Here is a 6,689-nt window from a genome sequence, read left to right as displayed (position 1 = left end):
ACACACACATATACACACTTAATAAATTGCTCAAGAATATATCTTAAATAGATGTGTGTTTTTTATCAACATCAACACATCTCGAATAGACGCGAACAGTTACAACACAGTCTGCCTAACTTCGAAAAATTCATTATCATATTTCAATGTGCCTAGATGGGATATTTATTATTGTATGCAAAAGAGGCGTGTTTTAAATCGTACAATGTTTATTTTTAATCGGGCCCCATGTCTTGTTTTGTCATTAAAACCCAGTTGCTGATATGATAAACAACGCTAGAAAATAAACGTGTTGCATCGCTGCACTAACAATCAAATGATAACAAAATTGCAACAAATTAAACATCAATTTGTTCTCCATTCACATGAAGTGTGATTTTGTTATCATTTGTATTAGTGCAACAGCCAATGTTGTTTACGTTTTGAGTGTGTTTATTGAATCAAAACCTGGATACGAACGACCAAGCTAATATGCAATTAGCGATTTTGTTCCCTACCAAGGTAACAATTCAGTGATCAAGGTAATATGTATATTGGTGTATTGTAACAACGTAGTGGGGTGTTATGATAATGTACCAATCAGGAGGTATGTATCTTGGTAAATTGTAACAATGCAGCAATCATGGTATATGTACCTTGTTATTTCGTGACAGTGCAGTAGGGCACACATATCTTGGTATAATGTAACAATAGATCTGGAGGCATAAAACGTGATATATTGTAACACTGCCATCATGCGGTACATTACAACAATGCAGTATGCTACATAAGAATATTGTGAAACTGCAGAAATCAAGGTACATGCAGAGATCGGTTTACACGTACCTTGGAATATAGTAATAATGCTGCAATCAGAGTACATGCTCTAGGGTACCTGTACCTTGGTATATTGTGAAAATGCAGAAATCTAGGTATATGTACCCTGTCATATTGCAACAATACAGCAGACTACGTGTACGTTGGCATATTGTAACAATGAAGAAATTGAGGAACATGCACTTTGGTATATTGTAACAATGCAGGAATCAGTGTACTTGTATTTGGTTATATTTTAATATTGCAGAAATCAGGGTACATATACCTCGGTAAAATATAACTATGTGCCTTGCTTATCATAATAATCGGAAATGGATAATTTGACACCGATTTGATGATGAAGATTGAACAAGAATATTACGCTGAATTAATTCGCGGCAATAGAGGTGACCGAACATAACGCGAACGTGCCATATCTCGATTTATTCACCACACATTCAGAATTAGCAAATGCTTTTATAACTACTTAAATTGAAAAAGTTGATACTATTTGATTGATGTTCAACAGTGAGTTTCATCATCAAGGTGACAACACTCGCAATGTTGAGCACCCCTTCTCAGAGTTGTATCCAGTGTCAACTGGTAAAATCGCTCGTAATTTAGACCCTCGTTAAACTGGTTTACTGTTTGATTGTTTTAATGGAGTGGTAGCTAGTATCACCTGCAATGCGAACTAACCGAAATGTTGGTCTCAACCTTGTTAGTTTGAGAATAGACTATTGTAATTACCTGATTTATGGTTTATCTAGTGTGTTGATTTCTATATTGCAGAGGACCCAGAATGCTGCTTATCGTTGCTTATCGTTGGCAGTAAATAATATATGACCATATCAGTCCAACTCCAAACACAATACAACTACCGAAAATTTGAAACAGACACTAAAATCCCAACTTGGGATATTGTAACATCATCAGATTGCAACAGCAATCAGGGAGTATGACCTTTGTATATTAGTTTCTCAATTTCAAAGGGCGTGCATGTACATGTTTAAAAAAATGTTTTGAAAATTGTGCTTGACAGTACTTCAGATTAACTACACATGGCAGATTGTTTAAAACATTCGAATTGCTCAAGGGCTGTACAGGCAATCACAATGTTGAATTATTAAATTCTAACTCCTTTGGAATCCAGACAACTAATAATAACAATTGTGAAGTGGTATAGCATAAAGCAAATGCCAAGGAGATTTCTTACAGTTTAATGACATAAACAATAACTAAAAACATTGGTTATCAGATGATGGCATAAACGAACAGTTCATCAGGAAAATCTAGGGTATTTTAGATAATAAGCTGTACATCATCTGTTTCATAACATATATTCAATTGTGTGAATACAGAAAGCTTAGAGGGAACGCAAATAACGGCAGATCTACCTGCAGATAACAATATCCATCTTTACTATTAACGTATTGTGGAATGAAACGTTTTGATCCATTTGTCATGTGACATCGTTCAGATGTACGGTGTTATGGAGCGATAAAAACTCGCCTTGTACATCGAGCAATTAACAATTGTGAAAGAAATAACAACTGGCAAGTTTTTGCTTAGACATTCTATATTTGTTGGTGCAAACTATAAGCTATGCATAATTTAAACAAATTCAAAAGATGCAAAGAACTACTAAATTACATGTTACTGAAAGATTGTGAATTTGTTATCAACTGACCAGATTTAAGCTTTATAGGAGGGAAGGCCAATATCTTTGCAGGAATTCCGATTCAAGCTGGAAAATAAAAAATGGCACATATACGAAAATCATGTTCCCAGCAGCTTTGCAATCGTCGTTTGTGTGAAAAAATGGAATTGTGCCATTTTTTATTTAAATGTTTTTTGTATGTAATTTACATAATTGGTATTGCCAAAAGCCAGTTAATATTTTTGAATATTTTATTATTGTTTTTTTTATATTGCACAATGCATAATGGTGAAGAGGAGGGCCTAGTATGCACTGTATCCTGAATGGGCCATACATAATACATTATGACTATCCGTGTTTTTAATAGAGCAAATAGTAGCATTATATAATTGATATGACAAACATAACAGTTGACATGCATTGTGCTTGTCGACAAGATATTAGTAAAAATTATGCTTTTCAGTATCATACGAATAGCTTTTTTCAAACATTATTATATCGTAATTTTATAACGTTATAATACTGTTATTCATAAATAGCATACATGAATTTTCCCTTGGTACGTCCTAGAATTGTAGTTTTAAATGTCACAAATTTTGTACAATTATTTAAAACGGTTATTTAAGGTTATTTTTTGAAAATTTTTGTCATGTGATTTATTTGCGTAAGTCGCCATAATTACGTTTTCAGTGATACAGAAAACACGTTGTATAAAGTTATTAAAAATAAAAAACTGGCATATTACTATAACGTACATTATAATAAAAAATAACATAACTCAGACATATTGTCATTTAATTTCCTTTTACAACAACGTTATTATGAAACACAACGAAAGAAATGTTACAAAAAGAAGTTCATTCAAATACAATTTGTTCCCAAATCACCATCACGATAAGCTTGAATAATCATTACAACGTGTTCTTTCAACGCATCAAATTTTGCCTTGTCCATGTTATCGATCCATTTCTTACCTTAAATTGAGCTATGACCAACAGATGGCAAAAATGCACGATAACGTTATGCAGTATACCTACCATGCGACGATAGCACTGTGTATTATAGTAATTTCGTGCATCGTATTGTCAGAAATGGTTATCGTGACTGACTGACGGTAGGTGGTTGGTATTGCAGAACTTTATGCAGAAATGATGGATACATGGCACAGAATACACACTTTCACTCTGGGAGTTGGCCCAAAATAATCAAGTCTCGGGAACACGAAAAAGTGCTTATCTAAGCCAAATACGAGAGTTTGTTTCTGTATTCAAGTACAAAGCATTATATAAAAAAAAATCACGTGATACAAAACGACTGATTTGATCTACTCACCTGGATCACGAACAATAATTTAACTAAAAAAGTACTATGTTTAATCTAACACTTTCACTGGTCTCGTATGGCCAGGCAACAATTTATACAGTGTCAGCTCAGATCATAAAGGTTTCTTTAGTGGTCTGAGGTATCAGATGTCAACGGATCACACCTACCGACGTATCATGTGGGTGCATTCTGTAATCCAGTCTAATTTTGTAACAGTATTATATACAAATTATTAAAGCGGGGGAGTCGTCACCTGCGCATGCGTCAAATGGCCATAGCGTGTAATAGTTTACAAACACGTGTCTACCCATGAGCCTTTGCGTTTTTAGCGTGTGTTGTTATCGTCGCCTGGGACTCAATTCCCGCGCGTACGCAGCTGACGCCCCTCCCGCTTTAAATATGAGTGTAAGTATTAAATATGTACATATGATAGGGCATTACAGAAAATAAAATTACATGCACAACAAGATATAATGCAATACAATATTAGAATATAGGGGTGGAAGAATTGCATGATATGCTTTATAGCATAGAAATCCATGTTGAACTGCCGTGCATGGCAGCATAAAATAATATTATTATGTGCGTTATAGTGACGTATTTTGATTAGCTTGTTCTAATATTTTTCAAAAATCGCGGGTGATCGCAAAATAAATAAATTCTGGATATATGCCTTCATGAAATCACACATAAATATATTCGTACGTCAAGTATTTCCCATGGAACGCCGTAACTGTCTCATATTTTTATATTTTGCAGTCCCGTATTTAAGTTATATATTTATTTTAAGCAGTTTCGTAATTTTGTAATATGTAGTTTTATGTTTATGTTATGCATTCACGTATTTATTTAATGTAGTTCCATCTTTATGTTATGCAGTTTCAGATTTATGTTATGTAGTCCTATCGTTATGTTATACATACCTGATTTATGCTATGTAGTCCTATTTTAAGTTATGTAGTCCCATCTTTATGACATGCAATCCCATATGTATGTTATGTAGCCCTATTTTCAAGACTTCAGATTATGAACATCAAATATCATTTTGTTTACATTATAACGAAATATAGTTATTTTTAGATGCATTGCTATATTTGCGTTTTCAGAGATGCATTGGTAACACATAATTTGGAATAGTGACCGTTTCACAATCTGTAAAAAATGTCTCTGATGAACAACTTTCTGTGGTCGGGGAAGTTAAGGTTGGGAGAATTTAAAAATGAAGTCGTAAACATAGTAGATTCAGTCAATTTAGCTGTTCATAAAAAAAAACTGTTCCATGAACATTTTTGAGGACAGGGAAAAACCTCGAAGGCAGAAAGAAATTTTGCAATTCTCGAAGGACATGATTATTACTTCTTGGGTGTAGGGTCAATCAAACAATTGCCCCCGTTTTGGTCTAAGTTGATCAGGTCAACTTTATACGCCTGAAATATTGGGATTAAATAAAATGTTAAAAGTAATATAATAGTACTCAGCCATAATTTGCTTGCATTGGCCAATCAGATAGGTATTACATAGTATGGGAATATAGAAAATGATTAAACAGCTTAATTAAATTGAACTTTCATGATAATACGAGATAACGTATATTACTGTATTGACCCATAGAAAGACCCAAGGTTAGAAATTAACATCGCGGTCAACAAATAACACACATCAGTAGTTGGTGTACACTCGGGACAAATCCGCAGCTTTCGAAACTATCATCATCATCTCCCCTAATTTATTTACCCCAGTGGAGAATTATGGTTATATAATTTGTCATGTTCCAGGGCCACTTTGCTTAATATAGCCAATATACCATTAATTACATATGCAAATTTTGTGTTTGGAACAATCAAATCGTTGGATTAACACCATCAATATACTGGTATAATATAATTTGCATTATATGTGTTGAATGGTCCAATATATGAACATTTCTGTTTATAACTCTTCCAATGAGAATTTGAATTATAACACGATCTAAATCATACTTCAAGCCAATAAAAACTCTTTAGTGCTGAGTTGATTTGTTAAATACAACAGCAACTATTACTGTTGGTGTCCAGGGAAAGGCAACAGCCATCACACCTTAACGAGGAAAACTCGATGGATTATTTACGTTCTGACATGTAATTTTGGTATTTGTGGGTTGCTGAATCCAAAAAATGTACATTGAATGAAACAATTCGCCAGTATTTAATCCATTTTAACACCTTGTTTACTCTACTGACTTGCTGTAAGCTGAAATGTTCATATGTCGGTGGAAGGCGATTTTGGAGTTTGTGTAAAGTTAAATTAGAGAATACCCGTAATACATTATTTATACCCGTAACTTTATATTATTTCTATTGTAATGCTATAATGCGAATATGTTTTAATGTAGAAGACCTGTGATCATGAACAGAACGGTGTTTGGTCAGTAAGTTATTTTTGGAGGTGTGGGGTTATGGTGGGGTGCTGCTTGATGCAGTAAGACAGTTGACATGATCGGGAAAATACACGGAAACATATTGTTTCAATCGAAATGGAAATTAGATTGAAATTACACTGAAGTAAAAATATGTTCTGCTCGATCAGTTCAACCGAAAACCCAACATTTAAAGTGGTGAGAGTTGAGCCCCACAACATACAACTAGGTCATGTCAAAGCGTTTAAACAATGTACTGTAAAATAACCCTGTCGAGCAATGCAAATCGCATCCATCCCGGCTGGTGCGATGGAAAGATTTGATTTCCCTCAGTCAGGTTCCAAGATGGATCATCAATTGTCTGATTTCCAATACGTCTTTCAACGGATTCGATTAAGCCATTCCATTCAACTTCCAGAATTATGGTGTCGTTCTCAACGTTATGGGCAAGCAAGTTCCCGCAAAATTGTTAAAGTTGAACTTCACAGCGAATGGTGGTAGAAGTTGCATCATGGG

The sequence above is a fragment of the Saccoglossus kowalevskii genome, chromosome 1, assembly GCF_978046115.1.
Source record: "Saccoglossus kowalevskii chromosome 1, keSacKowa6.1, whole genome shotgun sequence".
Classification (NCBI taxonomy): domain Eukaryota; kingdom Metazoa; phylum Hemichordata; class Enteropneusta; family Harrimaniidae; genus Saccoglossus; species Saccoglossus kowalevskii.
Note: the sequence above shows the minus strand (reverse complement) of the source record.